Here is an 18,126-nt window from a genome sequence, read left to right as displayed (position 1 = left end):
TTTTTTATTTTTAGTGTAATAAAATCAATCATTTTACAGTTATACTGTTGAAAAAATATTTCTTATCAACTGCCTCTGAAAAACTTTCATAAATACTATTTTTAAATGAATACTGATGTGAGACAGTTCCATGGTACAACACAGGGCTTTGTCCATAATAGATGTTTAGTAAATGCTTGTTGATATGTTGAAGGTTTACATAGTATTGACTTCTTTCTGTGTAACATTTACTTTTTCTAGTCAAGTTTTCAGTCGTTTTTACTATATTTTGATTATTATTAAGCCCCTTCTGTTACTTCTATTTTATTAACTTTCTAAAACAATTTTTATTAGGTTTAATTCAGGCATAAAAACTTGTTCTAGGAAAGTATACTAAAATATATTCATATTTGAATATAAAAATATGTTTATACTTGAACTCTTTCCTGTTTAAATATTTCATATCTGGAAAGGTAAAAAAGAAACTGTTACAATGGTGGCTTACAGGGCCTGGGAATGGGTTATGGGTTAATTTGTTCAGCAAATTCTTTAAAAGTGTCCATTCTGTGCCAAATGTTACAGTGTTGGCTGTGCAGTGGCAACCAAGGCAGACATGATTTCTGTCTTTGCTAATCTTACTACCTAGTGGAAGAGCCAGACATTTTATATTATATATATATTATAAAATGTTATATATGTATATTATATATAAAATATATATTTATATATTATATATAAAATATGTATTATATGTAAAGTGCATTTCTTTTTTTTTTTTTTTTTTTTTTTTTTGAGACGGAGTCTCGCTCTGTCGCCCAGGCTGGAGTGCAGTGGCCGGATCTCAGCTCACTGCAAGCTCCGCCTCCCGGGTTCACGCCATTCTCCTGCCTCAGCCTCCCGAGTAGCTGGGACTACAGGCGCCCGCCACCTCGCCCGGCTAGTTTTTTTTTGTATTTCTTAATAGAGACGGGGTTTCACCCTGTTAGCCAGGATGGTCTCGATCTCCTGACCTCGTGATCCACCCGTCTCGGCCTCCCAAAGTGCTGGGATTACAGTGTAAAGTGCATTTCTACTATCCTTTGCTAATTATGCTGTGCTTAGATTATATATTTTATATTATAAAATATAATATGCATATTTTAATATATATGTAAAATATTAATATAAAATGTAAATATGAAACAAATAAAAATATATAAGCTATATATTATATATATAATCTAAGCACAGCATAATTAGCAAAGGATAGTAGAAATGCNTTATATTATAAAATATAATATGCATATTTTAATATATATGTAAAATATTAATATAAAATGTAAATATGAAACAAATAAAAATATATAAGCTATATATTATATATATAATCTAAGCACAGCATAATTAGCAAAGGATAGTAGAAATGCAATTTTGAAAACCTTAATTGTAATAGCTTCCTCAAAGCATGAAATATCAAAGCAGTTAATAAACATCATATATATACACACATACACATACATATGTGTACATATATACATACATACATATACACACATGCATGTACACCTGCATACATATTTACTTACAGCAATGAGTGATATGAAAGAAAGAAAAGGGTGCTATAGAAGGATTACAAGAGAGAACTAATTTAATATGACACGTTAGGGAGGCCTCTCAAAGGAAGTGATATTTGAGCTAAAACCTGAAGTGTGAGTCAGAGTTATCTAGGTAAGGAGTGGAAGAAAGTGTTCCAAGTGGAGGATCTAATATGTGCAAAAACCCTGAGGCAGAAACAGTTTGGGATTAGGAGAAGAACTGAAAGAGGACTAGTACCTACCACAAAGTAGAGAGGGGAGCAAAAAACGGGATGAAGATTCAAGGAGTGACGAGGTCAGAGCATACAAGGTTTGGTAGTTTGAATCTTGTTTTAAAGCGCAATGGGAAATTATTGAAGGATTTTTAAGCGGAGGTTATGTTTGGGTTTTTTTTCTTTTGTTTTTTGAGACGAAGTCTCACTCTGTCACCTACGCTCGAGTGCAATGGTAGAATCTTGGCTCACTGCAACCTCCACCTCCTGTGTTCAAGTGATTCTCCTGCCTCAGCCTCCCCAGTAGCTGGGATTACAAGCATGCACCACCACACCTAATTTTGTATTTTTAGTAGAGATAGGGTTCCTCCATATTGGTCAGGCTGGTCTTGAACTCCCGACCTCAGGTGATCCGCCCACTTCGGCCTCCCAAAGTACTGGGATTACAGGTGTGAGCCACCGCACTGGCATGTTTGGGTTTTTTAAAAGACCTCACTGGTAGCTGGAAGGGAGAAAGGGTAGGAAGTGCCCTAAAGCAAAAAAAAAAGTAATCCAAGTGAGAGATGGTGGTGACTTGGATTAGAGACAATTCCCTCCCTCCCTCCCTCCCTCCCTCCCTCCCTCCCTCCCTTCCTTCGTTCCTTCCTTCCTTCCTTTCTTCCTCCCTCCCTCCTTCCCTTCCTTTTCTTTTTTCTGGTGAAAAGATACACATATATTTAGAATTAGCTAGCTGGACTCAGTTTAGATGATCCCAATTTTGTTGGCAACATCCAAAGCATCGTAATCAGGAGCCAGTTGAATATAGGCCTTCTCTCCATCAGGCCGAATCAGGTGTTGACCTTGACCACATCAGTGTCATAGAGCTCCTTCACAGACTGTGATCTGGTGCTTGTTGGCTTTAACATCCACAATGAACACAAGTGTGTTGTTGTCTTCTGTCTTCTCATGGCCAACTCAGTGGTCAGCGGAAACTTGATGATAGTAAAGTGGTTAAGCTTGTTTCTCCTGGGGGCGCTCTTCCGAGGCTATTTGGGCTGCTTCTGGAGTTGCAGTGTCTTGGGCTGCTGGAAGGTGGGTGAGGTACGGATTTTTTGTTTTTGTTTTTGTTTTTTGGTGGGTGTGGACACCTTTCAACACTGCCTTCTTGGCCTTCAAAGCCTTCGCTTTGGCTTCAGCTATACGAGGGGCAGGAGCTTCCTTCTTCGCTTTCGACGCCATCTTGTGAAAAGGGTCAGGACCATTTCTAGAAGGATTAAAAGATTAACACTGTTTTGTAATGAGCCTAAAAGAACCATAATTTTCAAGTGATTTCTCATGGTTGTCAACTAAAAATAAAGTAAATTTGAATAATCAAAGATTTGAAATTCTGTATTTATTTCTCTAAAATCAGTTTGATTGATGAGAAACTTACTATTGCTTGACATTTTAATTTTTCCAGTTTCTGATATTGATGCTTTATTTTGTATAAAATGGAACTGTGGTAGAATATTTACTGTTCTGTCATAATAGACTTGCTTTAAATCCCATCAAAGTACTATATGTTCAAAATATAATCATGTTAAGGTAATAATTTTAAGTGTATTAGAAAATATTTGTGTAGAAATATTTATTGTAAAGCACATGCATTTTACACTCCATGCACTACGCTTTGTTTGGCCTCTATGTGTATTATTATTATTATTTTTTTTTTTTTTTTTTTTTTTTTTTTTTGAGACGGAGTCTCGCTCTGTCGCCCAGGCTGGAGTGCAGTGGCCGGATTTCAGCTCACTGCAAGCTCCGCCTCCTGGGTTCACGCCCTTCTCCTGCCTCAGCCTCCCGAGTAGCTGGGACTACAGGCGCCCGCCACATCGCCCGGCTAGTTTTTTGTATTTTTTTTAGTAGAGACGGGGTTTCACTGTGTTAGCCAGGATGGTCTCGATCTCCTGACCTCGTGATCCGCCCGTCTCGGCCTCCCAAAGTGCTGGGATTACAGGCTTGACTCTATGTGTATTATATATTTACATTCCTATTGAAACCCGAAGAAGGTGGTGTGTGTTTAAATGTTACTTTTAGTTTATTCACATAAGTGTGAATTTCTGTGTAAGTATGTGTCTAAAATTGGTTTGGAAACAACACAATCAGTTTTGATCTGGTGGTGCAGGATGAAGTTTATATACATTTACATACTTACAAATAAGTTGCTTTGAAATTAAAGTAGGAGATTAAATGTCGTGTGAATTGTTATGCAAAATCTAAGCACAGCATAATTAGCAAAGGGATAGTACAAATGCAATTTGTTAAAACCTGAATTGTAACAGTCAATTAATTTCCTCACAACATGAAATAGCAAAACAATTAACAAACATCATTTGTCAAAAACAGTGTTAAGGCAGGTTAAAGAACTACAGATATCAAATTTATAAATTATAACATTGAAAACAGAATGTTCAGTAGTGTTTAAAGATGTTTTGATATCGTTTACAGATTTTTTTTTTTACTGATTGATTTATTTCAATAAATTTCCCAAAGTCATGTTAATACTTTCCCCTTATGTATGTTTGGGCTTATTAAACGTTTTAGATGTGAGATTTTCCTACTCTGGACAAAGTGAGTCTATTGGAGAAAGAATCCATTCAATATTAAAGCAGGGGAAAGTAAGCTAATATACATATATGTGTATATTATACATATACATATATATTTTCCATTCTCTACTTTTTAAAAAATATTGTGTTAAAATATATATAACAAAATTTTCTGTTTTAACCATTTACAACTGTACAATTTAGTGGTGTTAATTATATTTATGATGTTGTGAAACCATCACCACTGTCTGTTTCTAAAGCTTTTCCATCACCCCAGAGAAACTATTTTTAAAATAAAATCTTTATTGAGATATAATTCATATACCATAGCATTAACCTAAAGTTTATGATTCAATGGCTTTTAACATATCCACACAATTGTACAACCATTACCATAGTTAATTTTAGAACATTTTCATCACTCCAAAAGAAACCTCTGTACCCATTAGCAGTTACTCACTATTTCCCCCAAATCCTCCTTCCCCTAGCCCAAGTCACTCAGGAATCTACTTTCTATCTCTATAGATTTGCCTACTCTGGGTGTTTCATATAAATGAAATTTTAAAATAGGTAGGTTTTGTGACTGGCTTATTTTATGTTTTCAAGACTTCTCTATGTTGGAGCAGATATCATTACTTCATTCATTTTTATTGTTGAATAATATCCTATTGTATGACTATCCCACATTTTATTTATCTATTCATCGATTGATGGACATTTATGTTGTGTTTGCTTTTTGGATATTATGAATAATGCTGCTGTGAACATTTGTGAACAGGCTTTTGTGTAAACATGTATTTTCATTTCATTGAGTGTATACCTAGTAGTAGAATTGCTAGGTTATATGGCAGTCCTATGTTTAACCATTCGAGGAACTGCCACACAGTTTTTCAAAGGGATTTGCTCCATTTCATAGTCTTACCAGCTGTGTACAAGGGTTCTCATTTCTCCACGTCCTGGTAACACTAATTGTTACTGTTGTTGTTTTTTTTTTTAATTATAGTCATCCTAGTGAGTGTGATGTAGTATCTCATTGTGGTTTTGATTTACATTTACCTGATGGCTAATGATGTTGAGCATATTTTCATGTGCTTATTGGCCGTTTGTATCTTTTCACTGGATAAATGTCTATTCAGATATTTTGTTTATTTTTAAGTCATATTATTTGTCTTTTTATTATTGAATGGTAAGAGTTCTTTATATAGTCTAGATAGAAGCCTTTTATCAGATATATATGATTTGCAAATATTTTTTTCCCATTCTGTAGGTTGTCTTTTCATAATACAGTTGACACCTTACAACATGGGAGTTAGTGGCACTGACCCCCGTGCACAGTAAGAAATCTGTGTATAAGTTTTGACTCCCCCAAAACTTAAACTACTAATAGCCTACTGTTGACTGGAAGTCTTACTGATAACGTAAACTGGTATGTGTTTTATATACTGTATTCTTACAATAAAGCAAGCTAGGGAAAAAAAGATGTTATTAAGAAAAACATAGGGAAGAGGAACTATACTTCCTATTCATTAAGTGGAAGTGAATCATCATAAAGGTCTTCATTCTTGTCATCTTCACTGTGAGTAGGGTGAAGAGGAGGAGGAAGAGGGGAGGTTGGTCTTGCTGTCTCAGGAGTGGCAGAGGGGGAAGAAAATACATGTATAGTGGACTCCTGCAGTTCAAACCTGTGTTGTTCAAGGGTCAGCTGTACTTTCTTTTTGAGATTCTACTGTTGCTTCTCTCTGATTTCTAATTATATCATGACTTTATTTTGGGAAACTCTGACCTCCTTATGGGATGTGCCTATCAGTGATAAACTGAGAAAGGCTTCTGTGCTGGCCAAGTCCATTTCGTACCCCTTGGCTCTGTGCTGTAGAATTAAGGAAGCATTTATTTTGTTATCTGCTAATAGACACTGTGACCAACTTTTGGGAATAAATATAAGATGGAAATCATTCTCAGTAAGCTTATAGTTGAGCGAACAGATCAGGGAAAGTTGAGTTATCAGGAAAATCACTGTGTCTTTATAAACCAAGGAGAGTTTATTTTGTTAGATTTATGATATTAACTTGCAGATCATAGAAAGAGACTCGAATATCACTGATTATATTTTACTTCGTGGTCTGTAAAAAGTAGTCTAGTACAATGACAAATGGTCTGTTTCCCCACATTTCCTTTCCATTGCCCATCATTGGAGCTCTTTGCTCAGTCTCTCTGGGCCCTGGAAGTTTACATTGGTTCCTTATTCTTGTCTTTTCCTGGGCTGTTTCTTTTCTCTTTCCTTATCCAGGTCTGTCTGGGACCAAGACCTACCTTCTCATGGCTCACTACACCCTCAAACTTCTGGGCTCAAGAGATCCTCCCACCTCAGCCCCCAGAGTAGCTAGGACTACAGGTGTGTGGCACCACACTCAGCCAGTTGACTGGTACCTTTCTGATTGTCTTTTTTTCCTCTTCAATTAGTGTAGTACTGTTAAACCTTGTGTCTTAATTTATATTCTCATATTTGAATGCTTAGTTGCTCTCATAGTTTGCATGCACCATAGAGTTTGTACTGTTTACTTCTTTGGTGCACTGTGTGTGCAGCTGAGTAGAAGAAACATGGTAAAAGCACAGTGTACTGTTCTAACTTTGCAAAGTCAGTTGGGAAAATGAGAGGGAAGCACTTTGGGCAAATGGGCAAAATAGAGCAATGGGTTAGCAAATGCAGGAAATGATATAGGTAATTAAACAACCTGATATGTTGAGTTGAAGGCAAATAAAATATACAATTTTATAATTGCATTTTAGACTATTTAAAAATGCTCCTTCCTCTTATCCCCAGCCTTTTCATTAGATAAGCAGTTTTAGTTGCTAACCTGGAACTCATATATGTTTAAAGTCTTTCATTTCACACATGTTGCTTAAATATGTGCATGTAGTTTTTGCCTTAGCTACTGGCCTAATAAAAGCCTCTTGTGAATGCTTATCACCTTGTAAAGTAGTTACCAGAGCTACAGTAAAATTTGCCTGCAAGTGAAAAGGCTTTGACTTCCCTAGAGGAAGAATAAAAAACATACGAGACAAATAGCAGCAACTAAAATTATCTGGTGCAGAATGTGGCAGAATGCCAGCCAAATGCCCTGTCCCTCAAATGTTTCACACCTTTATCTTAATTCGCTAAAAAGGCCACCTTGTTTAAAGAATTTCAAACACAACTTGAGAATGTCTTATTGTTGGCTTTGGCACAGTTTACACATACAATCCTCTTTCTTATTGCTATCTTCAGGTATTAAGGCCCTATAGATTTAAGAGATTTTTAAAAAAATGTTTATATTTCTTTTAAGTGGAGTGCATGTTTGTGTGTGTGGGTGTATGTGTGTGTGTGTGTGTGTGTGTGTGTGTATGTGAATTGTTACTGGAAGTTATTGCCATGTTTATTTTAGGTACTTCATACCTCTAATTAGAAATGATGTTTATTGTTAAGTAGGCAAAGTAGCCTTCAAGCGCATGGTGAGAAATAGTAATGAGATACTTTAGCCATTAGGCCATGAAGACTTTTCCCTAAATACTAGGGAAGGAATAAATCCTAGTATTGTTTTGGAGTTGCTACAGGAGAATAGAAGTTGTTTAAGCGAGAGAGTTTCAGAAGGCCCCACTATAGTTAAGTATATTTAATTTAATTAGGTAATCAGTATTATTCTTACAACTATTAATGGCACCTCATTTGTTTAGCACTTGCTATATCATAGAATATTTCAAAGTGCTCCTTTATTTGATCCTTTCAGAAATCCCTAGAACAAGGCAGGGCAAATGTTTTCATCTTGGTTCATGGATGAGGAAAACCAAGGCTCAAAGATATGCAGTGACTTGGTCAAGGTCACAGAGTAGTAGAGGATGGCTCTCTTTCCATTACAGTGCCAGTCGGAAAGTGTCAAATCTTAGGTTACCGTGACACTTAGTAATTATGAAATATATTTTTTCCAAGAAACAATAAACCTTTTAGGCAATTGAAGCTGCCAAGAAGGCTGCCAGAGGAGTAACTCAAAACGGAACAGAGATGGAGGTTTCTGGTCCTTTCATCTCTTGCACTGAGCCCACTAGGTCAGGGTTTCAGGAAATGGGAAATCATTGTTACTTGCTAGGTTGCCTTATTTCTCCTTTTAATGGAGAACTTAGTCTTCATTATTTTCAGTTTAACAAATAATTTTCCTTAAAGGAAAAGAAAGTTTTGCCTGTCTTTTGGGGAAAATGTATAGAAATTAAATCTAAATCATTGAATTATTAGATGATGTGACATTTCTGAACCAAAAAAGTAGGAAAACAATGCATAATCATCTACTAAAGTATATGTTTTATGATTATATGTTATATGTTTCTTGTTTTGTTTTGTTTTTTGAGACGGAGTCTTGTCTGTGGTCAGGCTGGTGTACAGTGGCACGATCTCGGCTCACTGCAACCTCCACCTCCCGGGTTCAAGCGATTCTCCTGCCTTAGCCTCCTGAGTAACTGGGACTACAAGCGCTTGCCACCACACTCAGCTAATTTTTTTTTTTTTTGTATTTTTAGTGGAGTCAGGGTTTCACCATGTTGGCCAGGATGCTCTTGATCTCTTGACCTCGTGATCTGCCCACCTCTCTAAGTGCTGAGATTACAGGCGTGAGCCACCACACCTGGCCTATATTTTATTTTATAAAGTTATATGTTTTATTATTTACTTTTTATTATGTAATTGTTTATGTCATAAAATTATAATAATAATTCCTCAAACCAAATTATATTCCATAGATTATAACATATACATTCAATACACATTTATAAAATAAAGATTTCTAGAAATATGATAGACTAACAGTGATATTTTGAAATCTGCTGCTGCCACAGACCTAGATAACCATTCCCAGATTGGAATATAAATTAATCAACGGTCTTATTGTTAGAGCTGCTGTAATTTTTTGAGGGGAGCAAGTGAGGAGGGACTTAGTTTTGGCTTAGATTTACATTTACAGCAAGGTTATCAACATTTTTCTGCGATGATACATTAATATTAATGATATAATCATAATGCTGATTTACACATTTACAAAATTCTCATCTATTACCTTCATTCCTGTTAAAATATGATCTATCATGTTGTTCTTTGGGGGTTAGAAGTACATTTATAGACATATAAGTATATCTGTATATATGTATTTGTATATATAAAAATTAAAAAAAAATCTTTTATTTTTAGGAGCAAAAATTTAGGGGAAATAATGTAATTATCAGAAGGATACTTTAGGATTTAGCTCTATCAGCCTGGAAACAGGCAGGGTCATCAGTAAGTCTAAGAACTGTCAAACTTCTCACACTCCTAACTCCCTCTTATATCCCTCTTCTTCTGGCTGTACTAGAGATATCCTATTACACATGATTTTCTTTTACTCTGGGCTCTTCTTCACCCAGATCAGTGTGATCGCATTGCACTGATTTCTGTATTTGCTTAAAAAAAATTTCCCTTAATAATGTTTTTAAATTTTCTAGCATGAGCCTTTCCATACTTGGTATTGGTGTTTTATAATAGATTTGAGGAAAAATTTGTGGGGGATTCCAAAACAAATTCAATTTATCAGTTACTTATTTTAAATGTTAAAATAACTGCAACAATTCCACAATAAATAGAGTGAAGTTTGATGTGCTAAATTAATTTAAATGGTTTTGACACATTTTCCTTGAAGGACTCTTTTCTAGGTTTTTATAATCTCACCTAAGTGAGGGTACAGTGTGGTTTAATTACTTTCCAGCAGTGTACACTTTAATAGCCAATATTCCATGTGAAAGCTATGTGTCTTCTCTGGGTTTGAACTGTTTCTGCCTAATCCAAGGAAAAATATTTGAGGAACATTAGTTAATGCATTTTCCAGGAATGGGAGTGGGTAAGCATTTTTTTCATGGCTTATAGAATATTTAGCAATTTTAGCTTCCAGTACTTAATTTTATAGCGTTCTCAGTACTGGTGGCAAAGGCTTCCTTCAGAAAAGTGAGAAATTATGTGAATTCCCCTCTTGGCATGCTTAGGAAGGCAAGTCATAAATCTTTACTCTCATATTTTTCTAAAATAAAACTGGGCATTAATATTTGCTGTGATCTAATATGGAGATATGATGAAAAGATTTATAAAATAGCATATATTGAGATTTTTGTATGTTCTCATAAAAGGTGCTATAAATTGAAACATTTATTACACAGAAAACATCTAAGATAAGATTATTATTTTCCAGGAGAGTTTATCTAAGTTCTGTAAAACTTTTAATAATGTAAGTAACTACTAATGAAAGGACGTTATGTGTCACATTTGCATTCATAAATATCCATGAAGGATCTCTTTCACCAATGTTATTAAGTCTCAGTCCAAGACAAGGTCAGACATTGATTATGTTTGACATCTTAACAAAAGTGAATAGGGAAGATAAATATTCTTAATTATACTGCTAGAATGGTGAGAGGCCGTGGTCTATAATGTATGGTATAATATATAAAGAGGAATATTAGCAAAATAGAATTATGGTCAATTGCAATTATAATAACTTCTATTAAGTATCTTCTACTACATACTAGCTCTTTATATATGTCTTATGTAATGTAATTTGAAGTAATATCTTAAGAAGTTCAGGTAGTATTTATACCCATTTGCCCAAATCTGGAAACGGAGTTTCCAAAAAATTAAATAACTTCCTTAAAGCTGCCCAACTGGAGTCCATTTCACATACATCAGGCTCTACTAAGCTGCTTGTCAGTCTTTGACTTCCTCATGATTAGAGATAGATATGGTATTGATAATGTACAAATTGTTTATTCGGCCCAGAAATGTGTTTGCGCTTTTAAATTTGAACTGATTATCTTTGGCAGTTTGAAATATACAGTACTCGATAGAAAATAGTAAAACTCCGCTCAAATTAGAATAGTTACCTGATTTCTTGATTATAGCTTCTTTAATGACTGCCCATTTTATATTATACATGGTTACATATTTTTCTTATATTTAACAAACACGTATACAACACTGCTGTGTGTAAGGCACTGTTCTAAGTAGTTACAAACATGAATTCATGTAATCCTCACCAGTATACCTATGAGGTAGGCACTATTTTATCCCCATTTTACAAATAAGATAAATGAGACACAGAGAGGTTAAGTAACTCGCTTAAAATCATACAGCTAGAACATGGCGGAGCTGAGATATAAATCCAGTCAGTTTGGCTGCAGAGTGCTCTTAACTGTATGTATTTTTCAGATATTTCAGAATTTGGTGAAAGCAATCATTGTTCTAATCCTATTGCTGGATTTAAAAGTAGGAAAGAGTAAACAGAGATAGCAAACAGTATCAATAAAATATTTAATAAGAAGTAATGACCCCCATAATACCTTGAAATTTCCTACATTAAAAATACAGGATGAATTGTAAAGAGAAACTGAAAACTAACTTTAACTGTGTTAAAAACCAGTTGAGACTTCTGCTTTATTTATCCATTTGATATTATGCAGGCTTCTCTTTGTGTATGTAGCTGAGCAATGTGAATATAATGCTGTCATTATTGTTTCCTGTGTTATACCACTAGTTACATTACTTTAGCTTATAAGTACAGTATCGAGCTCTGTCAATGAATATTTCTCTCCTCAAGTAAATGTATCATGATTTTAGCCCGTATTTTATAAATGAGAGATAATTTTAATGAATGTGTGGGGCAAATAAAACTTTTAGAGTTGGTATGTTAAAATAGGGCTAAAGTTTCAAGAATTGTAGAGAGAGAGAGACTAGATGTGCCAATGGAAACAATGGATTGGTGAAATTGAAACTGAAGAAATTTCTGGTAAGTTAGAGATTTTGGTTAACTAAGATTTCAACCTGTGTGAATCTCAATTTTGGCAAAAATGAGGAATGTAAGCAATTCTAGTTTTGCAATGTAGAAAAGTCAGGGAAAGTAAATTAGACTTTGCACTAACCCTTCCTATAAGTATATGACACCCTGAAATTGAATGTTATATATGAGGGTGGAGGGACAGGTGGGAACAAACACCCAACTCCTCCTGGGCTTGAGCCAATGACCTTTGGCTTTAATTAGATCTTCTAACTGCTCTGTTTGCCTGTAATCAGAGGCACATTTACCAGGAGCAAATTTACTGGGATTTAGGTTTCAGGACCTCTGACTTGCACAGACCTCCTCCAAGGCTCTGCGAGGACCTCTAGCATTGTGTTCACGTGATCATATCGTTTTGCAAAATTTGAAGAATTTAAAGGTTTTTAAGCATTATTAGTTAAGACTGCTATCTCTTGTCTACTCTTACCGTCCTACTATCACATTTCCTTACATGGGATTGCTTTGGAATGATCACAGGCATTTATCAGATCTGGCTAAAGGAAAATTGAGTTGAGAATATACAGCTTTAAATTATAGTTTAAAAGATATTTTGAAACATTTCAATAAGACAAGTGAGAAATTATAGACTCCTAATTTAGGCACATAGGGTTAATTATTTTCTCATTTTTGCACTTATTTATTAAAGAACTGAGATAATTTAGATAATGGAACATAAAACTAAAGCAACAAAGATGAATAATGAAATAAGTAGAAATTATTTGATATCAAATAGCATGTTGTAAAAAAAAAGATTATAACAAAAGCAGTAATTCATTGAAAAGAAAAGTTTCTAGTAGAGATAATAAATAGGCTTGATAGACTACTTGAAAACTTAGTTAATACAAAAGAGTGAATCATATGAATACACTGGGGAAACACTTAAGTTTCTTTCTGATTTAACCATAAAATACATATAGAGAAAGACAACATAAAATGTCATAATTTGTAACTATAATGAGCTTTATAATTAATGAGTATCTTCAATTCAAAGAGTATATAGATTAGTTGCCACATAAGAAACTTGAAATACCCTGAAATTTTGCAACTCATAAATGAAAAAAATTTTATGAAAGTTTTCCCAAATTTTACAATGATCCTAAAAACCTGACATGAGTTGTGAAGTGAAAAGCAGCTTTCCTCAACATATACTTCTCAAAATTCTTTTTATAGCATAATTAGAAGAGATACCAAATTGTTTTTTAATTTTATATGTGGAAAATTGTATTATAAAATTGTCATTTGTCAAAATATGCATAATCAAAACTTTTAGAAAAAAATATTATAGAGGTTTGTTGGAGAAATAAAAACAGGATGGTATTTTTCTGAATTTCATGATGTTTATTTTCAGCTATTTAAAATGTATAATTTTTCTGTTCTATATATACTTCCACTTTCTCTTCTAATTTTGTATTCATAATTTTGTATTCTTTTCCTGTGAAAGGTCTAGAAAAGGTGCATAAGGTTCAGATACCCTACCACCTGGATCCACCCTGGTCTGTAGTTAATGGTTTTAAGCATGAAAAAATATATTTATTAGGTAGCATACATATTCCAGAAGGCATAAAGTGAGAAGTAAAAGACCCCTCCTCCACCTTCATTTGTAAGCCCAAGAAGTAAATAACCTTCCTTATGTATTTTTTAAAAATTGTTGTAACATCATGTTTTTATTTATTTTAATTTTTGTGGGTACATAGTGGGTGTATATATTTATGGAGTACACGAGACATTTTGATACAGGCACACATTGTGTAATAATCACATCACGGAAAATGGGGTATCCATCCTCTCAAGCATTTATCCTTTGTGTTACAAACAATTCAATTCTACTCTTTAGTTATTTTAAAATTTACAATTAAATTATTGTTCACTATAGTCACTCTGTTGTGTTGTCAAATACTTGGTCATATTCATTCTATTATTTTTGGTACCCATTAACCATCCCCATCAATACGCCCAACTCCCCACTACTCTTCCTTGCCTCTGGTAACGATTCTTCTACTCTCTATTTCCGTAAGTTCAATTGTTTTGATTTTGAGATGCCACGAATAAGTGAGAGCATGCGATGTGTGTCTTTCTATGCCAGCTTATTTCACTTAACATAATGACTTCCAGTTCTATCCATGTTGTCACAAATAACTGGATGTCATTCTTTTTTATGGCTGAATCGTATTCCATTGTGTAAAAATACCACGTTTTCTTTATCTGTTCATCTGTTGATGGGTGCTTAGGTTGCTTCTAAATCTTGGCTCTTGTGAACAGTGCTATAACAAACATGGGAGTGCAGATATCTCTTCAATGTACTGATTTTCTTTCCTTTGAGTATATACCCAGCAGTCAGATTGCTGGATCATATGGTAGCTCTATTTTTAGTTTTTTGAGGTACCTGCAAATGGTTCTCCATAGTGGTTGTACTAATTCACATTCCCACCAACAGTGTACGGGCCTGGTGTGGTGGCTCATTCCTGTAATCCCAGCATTTTGGGAGGCTGAGATGGGTGGATCACCTGAGGTCAGGAGTTCGAGACCAGCCTGACCAACATGGTGACACCCTGTCTTTACTAAAAATACAAAAAATTAGCCAGGCGTGGTGGTGGGCGCCTGTAATCACAGCTACTCAAGAGGCTGGGGCAAGAGAATGACTTGAACCTGGTAGGCGGAGGTTGCAGTGAGCCAAGATCATGCCATTGCACTCCAGCCTGGGCGACAAGAGTGAGACTCCATCTCAAAAAAGAAAAAAAAAAAAAAAAGAAACCAGTGTACAAGGGTTCCCTTTTCTTCGCTTCCTCTCTAGCATTTGTAATTGCCTGTCTTGTGAATATAAGCCATTTTAACTCAGGTGACATGATATCTTATTGTAATTTTTGTTTGCATTTCTCTGATGATCAGTGATGTTGAGCACCTTTTTATGTGGCTGTTTGTCATTTGCATGTCTTCTTTTGAGAAATGTCTCATCAAATTGTTTGCCCATTTTAAAATCAGGTTATTAGTTTTATTTCCTACAGAGTTGTTTGAAATGCTTATATGTTCTGGTTATTAATCCCTCGTCAGATGAGTAGCTTTCCTTATGTATGTTTTACAGTTGTTTAGATCTGCTTTGTTCGGTAAGGTGTGCACTAACCAGCCACTTGTAGCTATGGAGAACTTGAAATGTAACAAATGTAGTGATTTTTAAATTTTCATTTCATTAATGTTTAATTTTAATTCAGTTTACATTTAAAATGAATAATTCCATTATTGGAAAACCTCTAAGTATATTTAAAACAACTTGGGTATGTGAATTTATTTTCTTCAGCTGTAAATTTTCTAAAATCCAAAGGATATCACTATAGTATATGTACATGTGGTGTGTCTGTGTATATACATTTTTTTTTTCCACAAACAGGATCATACTCTGCCTCTTAGCTTTTCAACTTAACCATATGATTGCACATCTTTTCACAGCAACTTACAGATTTATTTCATTTAGTTATTAGCAGTATAATATTCTCTTCTGTTTTGATAGTCTTTTTTCATACAGCTGTTGGGGTAATTCTTTTTGATTTAGGTATAAGTGAGATCATGTCACTCCTTTGTTCACAACCCTCCAGCGGCTTCAGATCTATCTCAAAATTAAATTCCAAGTCTTCACTCCACATCGAATGCCTGCCTTGATCTGTTTTCTCACTGCTATTTTGCTCAGTTCAGGCTGTGTTGGACAGCTATTAATCTGTAATGTGGGGATTAGACACGAATATTTTATTCTTCAAAAAATCCATCAGAAATGTTATTTAGTAAAGCAGAGACTTTCCATGTGCAAAATTTAAGGTCTTGTTTAGTGTCTCGTTTATTTGACCACCACCAGTTCCTTTTAAAGACACCCCATTTTTCCTTCCCAATAGCACTCACTGAAGTAATATGAACCTTGTTAACTGTAGTAAAAAATGATGCAGACTCTCTCTAATCAAGAGCTCATTTACAAGAGGAAATGGTGTTATGGTAGATAGCTGAAGTATACTATGTCTTAAGAATTTGTTGCTTCTTTCTTGCTAGATTGAATTTCAGAATTCAGAGTCTAAATTTTCTCTTTCACATCTGGTGGCACTTTTTAAAAAAATCAGTGTGCAAAAAAATCAGTGTGCTTCCTCTTTATGCCACTCACTACAGTCCAGCCTATGCCAGGCTTAAAGAAAAGGCTTTTGTATTGGCAAAGACACTCCAAAATGGTTTCCAAGCACATTAAAAGTCAAGGAGAGTTTTGCAGAAAAATTTAAGATTAAAAAAAAAATCCACGTGGTTACAAGTTAAGAAACCATTTTTAAAATTAAGCAATGACTACTAAAAACATGCTGGCTAAGTGTGTATGTAATGTTAGCATTCCAGTGCCACTAGTGCAAGGCAGGCTCCTATGAGCTATTTAAACGTAAAAGTTAAGAAGGTAGAATTTTAGAAGTTTTAGTGATTATTTGAAAGCTCAAGGGATTATTATACAAGATACGGTGATAGTTATAAATATGTGGACTGATACACACTTGTCACTAAATAAATGTTTTAGGTGAACATGTGAATAAACAAGTGAACCACATTGCTTGGAATAAGTAGTGTTTGTTAGAGCTCTGAGCTCTGGGAGAGGGGGTACTCAAGAAATCAAGAAGACTTAATCAGAAAGAAAGGACTATGAAGTGATATCAGAGTGAATGCTACAACTAGGCATAGTGTGAAGTCGGACTCCAAAGGGTAAAGGTGATTGTTGGAAAATGAACATAGCCTTTTCTGTGTAAGATCAGGCAAGTAACCACCCCAGTTTGGAGTTATGAAATCAGACTTGAGGACATGTGGATTTACACCTGGTGAATTGACCAAAAAAGAGCTTGTTAATGTGCCCAGAGAGTTGAGAATTAAAGTGTGAGTGGGTCTGAACTGAGTATTGTTTGCGATTATTTATGAAGAAAGTGACAGAAAATCTAGCTAATCCTGGCTTAAATGAAAAAGGGTGTCTGTTGACACATATAACCAAACAGTCCGTGGGTTGGACTGACTTTGGGAATATCTTGATTTAAGGTTCCAAAGATGGCCCGGGATCTTATTCTTTGTGTGCACGCCTCATCTTCAGACCAGCTGCCCCTTTCTGGTGGCAAGATGGCTACAGCAGCTCCGAGCCCCTTACTCTGTTCTTTGATGAATGCGCTGGTCACTATTGTCTCCCACATCATGGGTTGCTTTTTACTAGATGTCTCTTGATTAAAAAGTTTTTAATGTTAATGTTAAGTTTGTCAATCTGTTTCCCTTTTTGTTAGCACTTTCTGCTGTGCAAGTAATCTTTGCCTCCCTCATGATCAAGAAAATATTCCCTTATGTAATCTGCTAGACACTTTACTGTTTTACCAATCATATGTAGAGTTACAGTCTGCTCAGAATTCCTTAAAGTCTGGGTGATTCTACTGGGCAGCCAGGGTTGAAGACCTCGGGCTTTGACGTTGCTGAGTTTTTCTGAGAGTCTTGGGCACTGCTACAGTGTGTGGTACCTGCTTGCCTGAAAGGGAAGTACCAGTTTGATAGAATAGCTACACATTGATCTGTTTTGTGGTAAACTAATATGCTCCTTCTTTGTTTTAAAGGAATGGGATTTTGCCTTTCTTTGAGACATGAGTTACTACTTTCATTAACAGATGAATGATGTAAATGTGTTAGTTGTTAGTAAAAGGAGAAAAATCCAGAGAGAGTATCTATTCATAAGCAACTATCAATTATATTATGTATTCAAGGTGTCATCTTGGATTCTGAGATGTTGAGACTCTTCAACTCCGGGACTTCCTGATCCTTTATTTTCACATTTTTTCACTCTATGAGGTATCCAAGATGTGAGAAAATAAAATTATTCCAGATGGCGTTCCTTTTCTCATTTTTTACAATGTTTCCATCTAATCCTCTCTCTCAAAAGAAACAT

The 18,126-nt window shown here is 35.0% G+C and overlaps 1 protein-coding gene and 1 pseudogene across 2 annotated transcripts in view; one reads left to right on the top strand and one right to left on the bottom strand.

Moving 5' to 3' along the window:
• Window positions 1-18,126, top strand: part of UMAD1 (UBAP1-MVB12-associated (UMA) domain containing 1) — a 239,389-nt gene that overhangs the window by 98,209 nt on the left and 123,054 nt on the right. The window lies entirely within an intron of this gene.
• Window positions 2,507-2,983, bottom strand: LOC112620273 (annotated as a pseudogene).

Source organism: Theropithecus gelada, chromosome 3 (assembly GCF_003255815.1).
Source record: "Theropithecus gelada isolate Dixy chromosome 3, Tgel_1.0, whole genome shotgun sequence".
NCBI classification, from domain to species: domain Eukaryota; kingdom Metazoa; phylum Chordata; class Mammalia; order Primates; family Cercopithecidae; genus Theropithecus; species Theropithecus gelada.
This window is presented reverse-complemented; position numbering and strand designations above follow the sequence as displayed.